The sequence below is a fragment of the Colias croceus genome, chromosome 1 (assembly GCF_905220415.1).
Source record: "Colias croceus chromosome 1, ilColCroc2.1".
Classification (NCBI taxonomy): Eukaryota; Metazoa; Arthropoda; class Insecta; order Lepidoptera; family Pieridae; genus Colias; species Colias croceus.
The window spans coordinates 7,541,250-7,557,069 of NC_059537.1; the positions used below are offsets into that span (position 1 = coordinate 7,541,250).

Consider the following 15,820-nt stretch of genomic DNA (forward strand, 5'->3'; position numbering starts at 1 on the left):
ACAACCATTTTCATCCATTCCAAAGGTTGGACTATTCGCGATAATCAGGGTACCCCGGAATATGTCTTTCAGTTGATGAAAATCCTCACATTTGCTTATCAACGCCATGATCATTATATAGAATTTCCGTACGAGTGGATTTACCGAATTCAATTCTTTCCACCGTGAAATCATTTTTACGTAATGGGAAACATCGAGACGGAGAAAGCATGAAGGAAGCAAGTCGGACGATTTTACTACGCAGTCGAAACATTTCGACAGATAATCTTGCAAATTCCGACATTGTGCGAACGCTCGCGCGCATGCACCAAGAAGAGCTTTATCAAAATCGCAAGTTACCTGTTTCGGTAATGGGAAATTTGCTTTATGGGATTGACCGATTCGGAGGATTTCATTAAGCCAAAACAGAATAGTGTTTGTGTTTTGAGAGGCGCTCAGCATCTGAAAAACTGGAATCTTTGATTCAAACGTTTCCGTCAATACTTGATACAAGTACAGATGGGAAGACAGTTCACCATTGGGTTTTATCAACTTTTTTCCTAATGAACCAGTGCCATCGATGCAAATATATTGGTGATGCAGCATATAAACGGCTACTTGTTCAGGTGTCCAGTAGTGAACGAAAAAAGGATCCAACCCAATAGTGTGAATCTCCCCTACGTGCCGTTCATATTTCATTGTTTGAATATTAGCCACTGGATCTGTGCCTTTCAACCCGAAAATAATATTTTTCTGTTCCTGCTTGGCCTTGCGTAGGATCGCATTTTTTGGAAGATTTGCTGGTTCGCGATCCCCAAACTTCATCCGTTTGTCTGCTTCGCTTCGTCGCCAGATCGACGGTAGAATATTGCTTTCTGCCAATTCCGATGAAATTTCTTTTCTTCGCTTGCCCTTCAATTGTCTCTTTTTAGAGTGTTCAAACCTTTCGTCGTAATTTTCTAGCAAGCAGTCCATTAAAACATCCTCACGAGGCAATGGTTTGTTTGCAACCAAACCGGAAAATTTACAACCGCATTCTTTGCAGTGACCAGAAATTTTTAATTGAACTCCGGACTCGGTCATACTATTTTTTTTGAAACATAGAGGGCATTGTATTCGATACTGGAGCCACAGTTGTTCGTACAATTTATCGGTCCAAATTTTTCGTTTCAATACTGAATATCCTCTCTCAGTTAATTTTGGATCGTGATAATCGACATTTTCTGGCGCCATGATGACCCAAATTTCATGTGGAATTTTCAAAGTAAAAGGATACTCGGTCATCTTACTCGAATTGCTATCGCGAGTGTCATCTTTTTTCGAATCATCTAAAAGAGAAACTTCACTGATTTGGAAATTGTGATATCCGAGTACTTTGTCCCATGTTTCGTACCGATTGTTCTTGAGTATGGTGTAAACATATTTGGGACTGATCTTAGAATCTGTGGCAGAGTTCAAAACGTTACTTATTTTTTGATAAATGTCGGAACTCGGAACAACAGGTTTGCCGAAAGAGTCGATTATATTTTTATATTCGGGGGACAAAATGATTTCTGATAATTTTGATATTAAATACGCCATTGTGTTTTATTGCGCAAATTTTCATGGATCTATCGATTGATGGAATAAAATTAACGTCCGTCGTGAAAAAAATGGCTTTCTGATGTAATCGAAAAAATTCCAAACAAAAGTTTGGTGGGTGATGCTAGCAAGCATAAACGGAAGTAACAGATTTCTGATGTTTTCTCGGAATGTGACTTGTGTCTAGAGTATCTAGCAGCTTGACTCGTCTGAACTCGTCTCACAGTGTGCGGGTAGATCACGCGCCTGGCCTCCCTACCACTTGTCGTATGCAACAGACAAACGTGAATCTGTTAGGTCCTCTACCGACATAATATATCGCGCCTTGAGAGCATCCCCTCCCTACGACACGCTCGCTACCATCCAATGAAGGCGGGTTGTGTCTAGATAATTTATATAGGTAAACTAATAAAATGCTTTCTGATGGTAACACCTGAATTTAGGAGAGTAAGCAGGAAAATCGAATTAAAAAAAAAAACTGAGTGCTTTTTTGCTATGAACTTTTATATGAATTTAAAACTTGTATAATATACTTCTACGCCAAAAACCCGAATGTGTCGGAAACGTCGAATTTTTTTATTTTCAAAATTGTATTATGTCGAAGAGAGAATAAGTTTTTTTTATTGGCAGTACGTTGTACTAGGATGGTGGGATGACTTAGCACAAACGGTATTTTTACAATAATATGTTAGCGTCGCAAATGCGAGCGTACACGAACGACAACCTTTATAATTGCGCACAAATATCAATTATGAATGCAAAGGTGATAAACTTTTTTTACCCCACAAATTCGATACAATAAGATGAATAAAATAATCAGTGTAAGTAGTTCTGAAAAGAACTTTTTAACGCTTTAAAAACTCAAAATATAAAGTTATAATAAGATATGTCAAAGTTAAATTACTATTGAGTTAATAAATACCTAATGAATAAATTTGATAATTTATAATATATTATATACCCTACAGCAACGTGTAAGAATGTTATCGAAATAACTATCTTTCTATGAAAAATAAATAATGTTAATTAATAGCAAAAGTAAGTGAAACCGGAAAATGTGTTGTGAAGAAACAATAAGATGAATAAAATAATCAGTGTAAGTAGTTCTGAAAAGAACTTTTTAACGCTTTAAAAACTCAAAATATAAAGTTATAATAAGATATGTCAAAGTTAAATTACTATTGAGTTAATAAATACCTAATGAATAAATTTGATAATTTATACTATATTATATACCCTACAGAAACGTGTAAGAATGTTATCGAAATAACTATCTTTCTATGAAAAATAAATAATGTTAATTAATAGCAAAAGTAAGTGAAACCGGAAAATGTGTTGTGAAGAAACAATAAGATGAATAAAATAATCAGTGTAAGTAGTTCTGAAAAGAACTTTTTAACGCTTTGAAAACTCAAAATATTCGATTTCGGTTGCGTCCACTGCGTAGGGAGCCGACCGCGCGAGTGAGCCGCGCGGCTACCTATCTCGCACAACTCAATATCCCTTCCCTCCTCACCTTCACCCCGTCCCGAACTACGCCTGCTCATTGTATTAAACAGTATACAATACTATTTTCTGTAAGATTGACACTTTTAAAAGTTCGTTATATCTTTTGAATGGAATATACAATTTTTTTAATTTAAAAAGTATTTTGCTGGTATTGAAACAGTCTATAATAAAACATCATTTAATGGGATAAGGATTAATATATTATGTGTATGGATAACATGGTTTACTATCGGCACTTCTATTTACTTTGAAAACGTAAAAAAGTTGTTGTAGTAACATAACTACTGAAGATGGACATATGGTATCGCGGACTTTCTTGTAGATATTGATCCATTCTATAATACCGTAGAACATTTTTTTGGTCTATCTTCAATAGATTCCGCAGCGCACGCGATGACAGAAGTTTTATTGAGGAATTTTTTACACCTTGGGTTACATTATTGCATTTTTGGTAAGGATCTCTATTTTTTTTGAAAATGCAATATAGCCTATGTTGCTCAGTAAAGATGCAGCTTTCTAATGGTGAAAGAATTTTTGAAATCGGTCCAGTAGTTTATGCGTGAAAACCATACATACATACTAACATAATTACAAACCTTTCCTCTTTATAATATTAGTATAGATTTGGTCAACCAACATTTGCTTACAGTGATAAAAGGTCATTGGATTCTTACAATATAAATATTACATGCATCAAAATATGTTCTTGCCGAAAGTAACAAATAATTAAAGGTTAACACAGCATGCACCAATTGAACAGAGCTATTTCTTAAAAGTACAATACAGACATGTTATTATTATTATTACATAGATGGAATAATTTAATTAATAGGCTGATAACAATAATTTACGTTTTTAATTTATGAATTAATTTATGAAATATTTTTTGTTTCTATAATAGCGCGAATTCTCTGAGCTAAAAGACAATTGAAGAACAAGTTAGTTCAGTTATACAGTGCAACCTAGATATAACAAATCTGAAGGGAACAAATAATTAATATTCGTTATATCAAGTAATTCATTGAACTGAGGTTCGTTATGTTGAGGTTAGGTTGGTCTAAAATTCGTTATAAAGAGGTTTTTTACGTTTCTGATCCATTTCAACTTGAATCTTAACAGCTGCAGTTAGACGACGAGCGCGGTCGCCGCGCGGCGACTGCGCGGTGGCTGTTCAGTTATAGCAAATTTATGTTTTATTAACAAGGACGTAAAGTTGAAATTAATTTTGAGTAACTAACTGCGCGGTGGCCGCGCGGTGGCTGCGCGCTCGATCGCGTATATTGAATCTTATGGACAATTCAAGGGTATTAAGAAAAATTTGTTAAATCGAGGAAATCGTTATATTGAGGTAGGTACGTTATATTAAGGTTGCACTTTAAATTAAAAAAAAAAGAATACAGTAAAAGTTCCTTATTCGCGCTTCCTTTATTCGCGTGTGATTCGCGTTTTCACTATTCGCGGATTAAAAAATGCGACCCAATTTCTAATACATATACAGACATACCTACAGACTTAATAAGTACATACATAGTTAATAATAAAATTATTCCAATAGGTATCTAACCCAATATTCTTGTCAAATGGACTAATAAGAAAGTAAAATAGATCTTATTACAAGTTAGCCTAAAGAACATAATAAGTTGTTAAATGATATCGCCGAGGCCTTTGACATAAGCCGCCTTTGTCGCAAGCCGCCTAGGCCTTTGCCGCGATTGATGTTTTTGAGAATTTAAATAAACAGAATGGAAGCAACCTTATAACTCAATAAATAAAGTATATTTTTAAATGTAGTTCCGTTTATAGTAAAAGCCGCTTTGCGTGTTTTATTGTTTCGTCTTTCACATTCGTTGCAAAAATTGTGATAGAGTAAATCGTCTACTGCACTCTTCCTAGTTTATAATGTCAACTAAAAAAAATGAGAAACGAGTTTCGACACGAAAAAAATCTGTGTTACCACTTAAAGTGAACTTGCAAATTGCTAATTAATGTGACTGCTGTGTATCAGTCTGAACTCTGAATTGAAGAAGCTTTTGAAAACTGCCAAGCAAGAAAAAATTACAAAATTCTTCAAACCATTGTCTTGTCTTAAGATAATTAATTAAAATGTTTAATAACTTCAATTTTAATAAATTTTTTATGCATTTGTTTTTTTTTTATTTCGTCACCTAGGAACGTATATAATCCCATATAAATTAAAATTACCATTCCGTATTCACGGTTTCTGTATTCGCGGAATATTTATTTTATGGAACATAATCACATATACCCCGCGAATAAGGAACTCTTACTGTACAATTGTACAGTTTGCTTTCTGCTACTCGTTGTGCTGGAAAAAAAATTTAATTTTTCGTTAATGAAGACACAAAAAAGATGCGTTTTTTACAGGAGTTAAAACTAAAAAACACAAGAGTTGTGCTGAATGGTGTTGAGTCTGTGATACTTGCTGAGTAAAAAATAAAATATTCGTAAAATGATACATCTTCAAAAAAATCGAATTATTTTTATAACAGAAGTGTAGTTTTTTCTTTGATGAGTCACCAAAGAAAAAACTACACTCAAAGACCGGCTCTCTTACTTCAATATGATTTCACTAGAAAATCGAAGGGACATTTTTGATCTAATTTTCGTACCTAAACTTTTAAACAATAATATTGACTGCCCCCAATTGCTAACAAGACTCAACATTCGCCATTTTTTTTACGAAATTTTTGAAACATAATTTTTTTCGGACGCGATATTTTGGAACAATATAGAACAAACCTAGAACAACCTGGAACAACCTTTAAAAATTTTCTAACTTCAAAGTGCGGTGCCAACTTCCCGGGGGTGGTTTTTTACGAATTTTGTGGAAAATAATTTTTTTTCGGACGCGATATTTTGGAACAATGTAGAACAAACCTAGAACAACCTGGAACAACCTTTAAAATTTTTCTAACTTCAAAGTGCGGTGCCAACTTCTTTTTGGTTTTTTGCGAATTTTGTGGAAAATAAATTTTTTTCGGACGCGATATTTTGGAACAATATAGAACAAACCTAGAACAACCTGGAACAACCTTTAAAATTTTTCTAACTTCAAAGTGCGGTGCCAACTTCCCGGGGGTGGTTTTTTGCGAATTTTGTGGAAAATAATTTTTTTTCGGACGCGATATTTTGGAACAATGTAGAACAAACCTAGAACAACCTGGAACAACCTTTAAAATTTTTCTAACTTCAAAGTGCGGTGCCAACTTCTTTTTGGTTTTTTGCGAATTTTGTGGAAAATAAATTTTTTTCGGACGCGATATTTTGGAACAATATAGAACAAACCTAGAACAACCTGGAACAACCTTTAAAAATTTTCTAACTTCAAAGTGCGGTGCCAACTTCCCGGGGGTGGTTTTTTACGAATTTTGTGGAAAATAATTTTTTTTCGGACGCGATATTTTGGAACAATGTAGAACAAACCTAGAACAACCTGGAACAACCTTTAAAATTTTTCTAACTTCAAAGTGCGGTGCCAACTTCTTTTTGTTTTTTTGCGAATTTTGTGGAAAATAAATTTTTTTCGGACGCGATATTTTGGAACAATATAGAACAAACCTAGAACAACCTGGAACAACCTTTAAAATTTTTCTAACTTCAAAGTGCGGTGCCAACTTCCCGGGGGTGGTTTTTTGCGAATTTTGTGGAAAATAAATTTTTTTCGGACGCGATATTTTGGAACAATGTAGAACAAACCTAGAACAACCTGGAACAACCTTTAAAATTTTTCTAACTTCAAAGTGCGGTGCCAACTTCTTTTTGGTTTTTTGCGAATTTTGTGGAAAATAAATTTTTTTCGGACGCGATATTTTGGAACAATATAGAACAAACCTAGAACAACCTGGAACAACCTTTAAAATTTTTCTAAGTTCAAAGTGCGGTGCCAACTTCTTTTTGGGTTTTTGCGAATTTTGTGGAAAATAAATTTTTTTCGGACGCGATATTTTGGAACAATGTAGAACAAACCTAGAACAACCTGGAACAACCTTTAAAATTTTTCTAACTTCAAAGTGCGGTGCCAACTTCCCGGGGGTGGTTTTTTACGAATTTTGTGGAAAATAATTTTTTTTCGGACGCGATATTTTGGAACAATATAGAACAAACCTAGAACAACCTGGAACAACCTTTAAAATTTTTCTAACTTCAAAGTGCGGTGCCAACTTCTTTTTGGTTTTTTACGAATTTTGTGGAAAATAAATTTTTTTCGGACGCGATATTTTGGAACAATATAGAACAAACCTAGAACAACCTGGAACAACCTTTAAAATTTTTCTAACTTCAAAGTGTGGTGCCAACTTCCCGGAGGTCAACTACTTTTTGGTTTTTTGCGAATTTTGTGGAAAATAAATTTTTTTCGGACGCCATATTTTGGAACAATGTAGAACAAACCTAGAACAACCTGGAACAACCTTTAAAATTTTTCTAACTTCAAAGTGCGGTGCCAACTTCTTTTTGGTTTTTTGCGAATTTTGTGGAAAATAAATTTTTTTCGGACGCGATATTTTGGAACAATATAGAACAAACCTAGAACAACCTGGAACAACCTTTAAATTTTTTCTAACTTCAAAGTGCGGTGCCAACTTCTTTTTGGTTTTTTACGAATTTTGTGGAAAATAAATTTTTTTCGGTCGCGATATTTTGGAACAATATAGAACAAACCTAGAACAACCTGGAACAACCGCCAGAATCGCGATATCTAAAAAGTGCGGTGCCAGCTCAAAAATCGGGTTTTTTGACTTTTCTCGAATAGTTTTAATCTCAGCTGTATGAAATTCTGGAACAATGTAGAACAAACCTAGAACAACCTGGAACAACCTTTAAAATTTTTCTAACTTCAAAGTGCGGTGCCAACTTCCCGGAGGTCAATCTCACTCTATTGTAGATCAACCGACATTGTTCAAAATTGTTACGGCTAATAATATTAAACATATTATTGCAAGCAATTGTAGTATATTAGAGCTTATTAGTTAATAATTAAGTACAGTAAAAGTCAGTTCAATAAAAAATATCAATTTGTGGAATGAAATTTAACAGATTACAAAGAAAGAGTATAGTTAAGTAAATAAGATTACAAAACTTGGCCGAAATAAGAACTAAAAAAACTGAAACTGAATAAAACTATATCCGAGCTTTCGTTTCAATCGAGTGTCATGTTTTGGAATTAAAAGCCATTTAAAAATGTTAAGAGAACCCCATAAATATAACATTCCGGGCCGTTGCACAACCGCTCTCATCTGCTATTAAGATAAACTAATCTTCTATTACTACGAATTTATCTAAATTGTAATGGTTGATTTGATATTATAGTTGAACATGTTTTGCGCCAACGCAGCGTTTTGCAAGATGTCAAATTGAACTATGTAATTGCAGAGTTCATTAAGCTATGTTGAACATAATTTAACTGAGCCCAATTAATTTACTGGGCGTTGCTTTAGAACTTTATATACCTAATGTAATATATATAATAATATTTCAAACAATTTTATCAACATTAACAAGTTTAAGAATAAGAATAATCTTAATAAAACAGAGTATAAAATCATAATACATATTATAATGAACTCAAAGTAGAAAAATCTCTTAACTGCAAACAGATGCCGATTGATATCATTAAAACAGTTTGGGTATTAAGAGAACTGTAACATCGGTAGGATTGCGTGTCATGTGACATTCGTTGGCGATAGTGACTAGTGAGTACAGAGTCGTGTTGGCCTTAGAAAGCTCGCGCACCAATAAATATTCGTCCGATTATGATCTACGGCGCGTAGCCCGTAGCCACAATGCATTCAGTGAGTATGAATCAGACTTCCACTTTACTATGATATTCAACAGTAGTTCATCTTACCTTCATAAATTTGCTGATACAATGTATGATTATAAAGATTTATAGTTTTTGAAAGCTAATGGTAAGAAGCTTTCACAAAACGGTTATAGGTAATTTAATAAACGGTGAATGTGTATGTAATAGATACTTATACAGATCTAAAAAAATAGCGGCATAAAAGTTCAATGTTATAATTTATTACTGATCTTGTTATCTTTACAACACTATCAAAAATATCATAGGTATATACATTAATATATATGTTGATTATCTAAATATTCGTCATTTTTTCCCTCAAAGTATAAATACATTTTACTGTTATAATTCACGCTATTTATGAAATATCGAAAATAGTACCTATTATTTTACCTGTCTAATAGTTTTATGTATTTTTTTGCTATGGAATATACTCAAACAATTATAGTATTTAAATATCAGTGTTGTTAATTCACACAATTAAAACTTAAGCTTTACGATTCACCTTGAACAATGACATGAAACTATTCTCCAACTGTATTCGTTCGTTGCATACCGCCATCACTATCACAAATGTCAAGATATAATATATATCAATCAAATTATGTAAGTGTATGCTTGTGAAATTATTATTGGTTAAATGTGGTCTTACAGTCTACACATGTGGTCTACATGACGGTTACTTTCACGCGCGTCAGGCACACCCATGTTAATTGATCCCGTTCCTCGATGAAACCTTATTTGTTATTGGCCTCTTTCATTATGTATGAATATTATAATGACACTTATTTTCTTAGCTTGACGATTAACATAACTACACGATTAGGGATTCCACAACTGGATTTTTCCAAATGATTTAAGTGCGAAAAAAGCATTTGAACATAAATAACATAGCATAAATAAGGCTAGGCACGTCTCGTGAGAAATGTCTACGACTCTATTTGCAGTTGTCTTTCTAAAGCTACACTAGGGGAGTAAATAAAAAATCAATTATTATTGGCTAAACAAAAATGTGAACGGTCGCCAGCCGATGTCGACGTTTTTAGAGAAATAAACATTAATTGTTTGCACAACGACCACCGCCATAACTAATATTTGATATTCGAAAATACTATTCTAATGTATGTCGCGGTACAAGGGTATCTACCTGACCTGTTCCAAGCATTTGACACTTTAGCGGCGCTTTTGGTCTCTGTTCATAATACGTGAGATGTTTGGAAGTTCTATGATTTACTTTAAGTTGCTGTAATAAATGCGACTTAACTCTCGTTAAACATAGGAAAAGAATTGATAAGCGACATCGCTTAAATAATTATAAATTATAATATATAACTCAATATAGAGATATGGTAGAGACAAAAAAATATCTAAATAGCCTCGGAAATCTCCGCGTCCATATGGTGTTCACTTGTTTATCGCATGATTAAAATTTTGATCATAACTCTAAACGAAATCTCTGGTTAATGATTAGAATTGAATAAATTTTGATACATATTCATTAAACACCCAATAGGCGATAGTATTTATGCGCGATTCTTTAAATTTTGACACAGATGCCTGCTCGCGGCATTAACTTGGTTTTTTTATAATCAAATTTTAATAAATAACACATTAAGCAAAAAACAGCTACGCTTCAGGTCTCACGGTCAAACTCGCAATAAATTTGGTAACGAGCGTCGACCAGAGCCGTATCATAACGCGGAAACGTTACCTGTGCCTACGCTATTATCAAACGTAAATACCTGGGAATCATTAAATATTTAAATCGTTGTAGGGTCATTATGCGTTTAAAGTTATTTACTTCCTTAAGATATGTATTTATTTTTAATTAAATTACATTGTCTATAGTTATATATCAACATGTTGTTAAAACATCTGAAGGTAGGTATTCAAATTTAAAATATTCAAGAAGGTTATTTATGTAGTAACGTATCAAATGTAAAGTTGGTAAGTAGATGTTTATGTATAATATAATACATAATAATATATGTATCATACATACGTGGTATATTCAGAATTATATAGCTAGCAGTGTATAGCTGAGATAATAAAAGGAACCTTATAATTAACAATAATTGAAAGTTGTGGGTAATGAACATAAATCTTTGGAATCTAAGAACGTAATTCCATTTATCTTTTTGTTTTTAAGTTTGAAAGACTTAGGATCGAATGCTCTACATGATAAAAATGTATTTTAATGTTCGTACAGTTCTACACACAGATTTTTAAATCATATCAATCATATCGAATCCTACATTTCACTGTTAACGAAACTAGTAATGCTCATCAACACATTATAAAATTGAAAATACCTGTCAAACGGGTTAAGACGAGGCACGGAGGGGGGAGATAAACCCCAAATCACAATCCGAGGGCGTTTCGCATGGCGCTGGACACCGGTCAGTCGGCAGGTTTGTAAGATGAGGGTCACTTGTACACAATACGGTGGCCGGTCTATGGGCCGGGGTTGAAAATGAACAGGTTTATGGTGGTTGGTATCGCAAGTTGGCAGTGCGTGACCAGCGGTTGTGCGGTCCGGGTGCGATGTCGCTAGCTACTGTACTCGTGTTCTGTCTGTTCGCTGGCCCCACATACGCTTGCTCGAAACACTCGAAGAAGGGTGACAGCTCAACTCATCCTTATTATTCCGCACCATAAAGGGCGCCGACTGCCGACCGTTAAATGTATGATTCTATTATTAAAGGACCTTATAAAATAAAGCTCATCGCTTACAATTATTTCCCTCTGCGTCTTCGAAACAATTATTAAATGGCATAGCAATTTGGCGACATGGTTTTGGTAAAATAAATAATATTACATAACACTGTCTGAGAGGTTCAAAGAAAGCCTCGAACTAAGTGAAAGTTAACACACCCTGATACTGATGGACTTTCTCGAACAAAAGTCCTTAAAAGTACGTCGTATATTAAATTGGATTGAAATACCAGCTCGTTGAAATAGATCGATAGTTGAATATGTAATGACTTTCAATAATTATAATGATTTAAAATATAATGTAAGAATAATGCCCTAATACATGTATATACTTATGTATAACTAGCTTTCCACCCGCGGCTTCGCCCACGCAGTCAAAGAAAAACCCACATAGTTCCCGTTCCCGTGAGATTTCCGGGATAAAACCTATCCTATGTCCCGGAGTAAAAAGTAGCCTATGTCCTTTCTCGGGTATCAAATTCATTCATGCTAATTGGTTCAGTAGTTAAGGTGTGATTGAGTAACAGACAGACAGATAGAGTTACTTTCGCATTTATAATATTAGTATGGATTTTTCAGAAGCTGTCTTACGTTTGTAACATCGTACCTATGTGGAAATTGTTTATAATTAAACCAGACTAGAAACGACCGTACTCCGTAGGTTTTAGATATTAATTCATATATTTTGTGGAAAATTCTTAGTAAGTATCAAATTAAATATTATACTTAAGCCTGTTTTAACTGTATATAAAATAGTAACGTAAATTACCTACACAATAATACAAAATGTAAACTTCACTCAAATCAAATAATTCATATTCATTGTAGATTAATAAAAGTTGCCTTAAAGCTCCAAGAACTATTATAAGTTATAACTACTCCTTAAAAAAATGAATCAATAATGATGCGATTATGCTTTTTAATTTTTTTGTATTTTTCTCTACTTCACTCGGCTGAGTGTATAAAGTGTGGTATAAAGTATACGGTCCACTAATCGTCATTTTCATATAAGAAATCATAACTTGCACAAACACAAAATTCAGTTTAAAATGGGAATATTTCCACTTTCATATTGTAGACATATTTAGCTAGCTGTGCTCCGCGGTTTCAACCGCATTGCTTCGATCCTGTCCTATTGGTTTTAGCGTGATGAAACCTAGCCTATACCCATAGCCTTCCTCGATAAATGAGCTATCTAACATCGAAATAATTATTCAAATCGGACCAGTAGTTCCTGAGATATAGATTTCCAATTTGTCGTAGTACACCACGTATTAGGTATTCATTTTTAAGTTTAGGTAGGTAGGTATATAAAAGCAATAGTTGAGAAAGTAATGGATTTATTTCTTTTGGAATTATTTCTGGAAATCTCTTGAACACATTCTGATATCGTGAGAAAAGGTTAAACGATATTATAATTAATTGACTGAGGAAACATTAAACGTCGGCGACGGCGAGGTAATTAGACGTTTAGATTTTGTTAAACCAAAGATGCGCAGCGCGGCGGAAGTGACGCCTTTCGCCCCACATAATACTTATATTAAGGAAATCAACAACTTTATAAAAAAAAATAAGGAATAAAATCGCTTTACGCAACGATTTCTATCAAAAAATTACTAAATTTCCTAATAAAATATAACATATTTGAAAAACGGTACATAATATACTAGAATGTAGATACCGGTAGTAGCTAATAGCTTAAATACATCAAAACATATACCAACAGATTTCCAATACAAAAAATAAACTACATAGATTTTGGCAATTAATTGGTCTTCTCTAAATATTTATAGACCAATTGTTAATTGTACCTCATAAATAAAACAACATTTCTAATATAAAACAAGTTTTATCTGCGTATATTATGTGTCATAAAGATTTCATTTCCTTAATATTTGACCAAGTGGATTTATCTAGAGTTAATTTCGTCTAAGTTTAATAGTACCTACAATAAATGTAGAACACTTACGTCAATTGATTGGATACGAGCAACTTTAAAGATCTACCGTCTACGATTTATTATAATAGCCATTAAAGTATATTGCGTTACAGATAGCAAACTATTTCTACTTGTTTTTTTACCGTTTTACGTAATTACAAAATTATGCCTTATGTCGGCTAAATCGTATGTGCCAGTATACATATAATAAAAGCCGCATAGGGTTACCATTTTTATAAATTTTATATTTTAAAACTGAACCTAAACTATAATCATAACAACTATCGGAAGTACTGTTTATATAAAAACATATTTAAATAATATATATGTTTTTTGTATAAAAAGCTAAGGTTTAGTGAAACAATAAATAAAGAATTACAATCTGATAAAATTCCATATTATTATCTACTGCGAGACCGACTTCCGCATTAACTACTTAGCAATGTTAATAACAGCACGCTAATAATACATTCAAAAGTATGACTAATTCAGTGAAGTGTTCTAAATTATAATTTCAAATACATATAAGAACGCCACATTATATTTATTATATACTTACTATGTAAGAAAACAAGAAAATAAAAATTAGATAAACATAGTAAAATTTACCTACTCTAGTTTAATAGGAATAATAAATTAAAACACAATTAGGGTTTGATAAAATATAAACAATTTATTTTATTAGTTCGACTGCTTAATCTAAGTAGAGTTTTGTTGGGTATTTATTTACACGAATTTACACGAAACTAATCCATGAAATAGACGTTTGTAACGTTTATTTTAATAACATTACATAAATATGAAATGTTTATTTAGTTTTAATACAAAGAATTTATTATTGCCGCTTTTCTATTTTATGGTACCTACTGTAAAATTAATTCCAATTAGACAGCCCTAGATGGCCGCGCCCACTCTCGTAGCGACTAATAAGAGAATCCGAAGCGCAGCCGACCGAGATGGATTGTCATAGATAATGTGTCATGTTATTTTTAAGTAGTCAAGGAAATCGCTAATGGAATATTGAACATCATTCTTATTGGTAAAATAACATCATTAAGATAATATCAATCAGTGTGGTACGTCACGAAAAAACTATTTGTTTTGAAGGATTTTTATCGCTTAAAAAAAAAACTTAAAATTCGTATAATATCTTTTATAAGCGTACCTACTATAACAGTAAAGTGAAACCAACCACGTATGATTAATACAATTAACGAGCAAAAAATGTTTATCTAAATCTCAATGCTTAGAGAATGCAAGGTGCAACTAATAAAGCATAATCATAACGTAATCGTCCACATGGAATAAAGTGCAGGGTAAAAATATTTACTCTGAACATGAGTAATAAAGGTAAATCTGTATAATGAAAGACAAGTGGAGAAGGTATGACTGGCGTAACGAGCACAGATACCGATTTTGGTCAATAATCGCCATAAGTATAGTGAGTACTTTCGCGTACCGAATGAAATAATAATTGGAGGGTCCGTTTTATCACATTACTGTTCTCCGAAATACCTGAACAGTTCTTGTGTAAACCATTCACGTCGTGCGCACGAAAATATCTCGAGTCCATGCCGAGTTCGCTTAATTATAGGTAGAAAAATAAATTCATGGGAAGTTTGCCGCAAAGGATTCTTATCTTTGTTATTTTGCCTAACCGTTCCCGACGCGAAAAAAATTACAAATAATCTGTATAACGAATTTCCATTCTTTAAATTGACCCCTTTCTCTTGAATAAAAGACATCTATAAATTAACAAAGCAAGGGTCAAGCTGTCTGAAAGGACCGTAACTGCTTCCCACACTGGTCAGCGGTGTACTGGTCATCGTTGGTCATCAAATGCTTTGTTTGTATATTGTCTCATTCAAAAAAACAACCCTCCGTTTGAGAAACGTATTTGAAAGACAGTACTTAGTTATGCGACACCCCTTTCAATGTAGAGACGGTTAGCAATCCGCCCTTCGTTGTTATGGCTTATACACAGGTGTGCTTATGCTTAAAAGCTTATTTATTTTACTTTCGTTGGCTATATTGATTTTTGAAAAAATAAATTCCTTCGTAATAAAAGATTAAAAAGCATGGCATAATATAATAATACTATTAAATTTTCTTAAATAAATAACTATTTTATTACTTACTGTCATGTTGCACGAATGTTTATTTACATTTAGTAATGATATTAACAATAAAATGTAGCATTCTGATATCGCGTTAAAGTTAATAATTTATAAAGTTTACTGTCCATAAGCCAGTCAACCAAGCAGATAAAATTATTA

At 33.1% G+C, this 15,820-nt stretch overlaps 1 protein-coding gene and 1 long non-coding RNA gene across 5 annotated transcripts in view; both read right to left on the reverse strand.

Annotated features, from left to right (window-relative positions):
- Positions 1 to 15,820, reverse strand: part of LOC123698730 (protein grainyhead) — a 99,837-nt gene that overhangs the window by 60,234 nt on the left and 23,783 nt on the right. The window lies entirely within an intron of this gene.
- LOC123692580 lies at positions 7,689 to 7,944 on the reverse strand. The gene is made up of 2 exons (XR_006751611.1): positions 7,896 to 7,944; positions 7,689 to 7,759 (listed from the first exon to the last, which is right to left on the reverse strand). It is a non-coding gene; the product is annotated as an uncharacterized LOC123692580 (long non-coding RNA).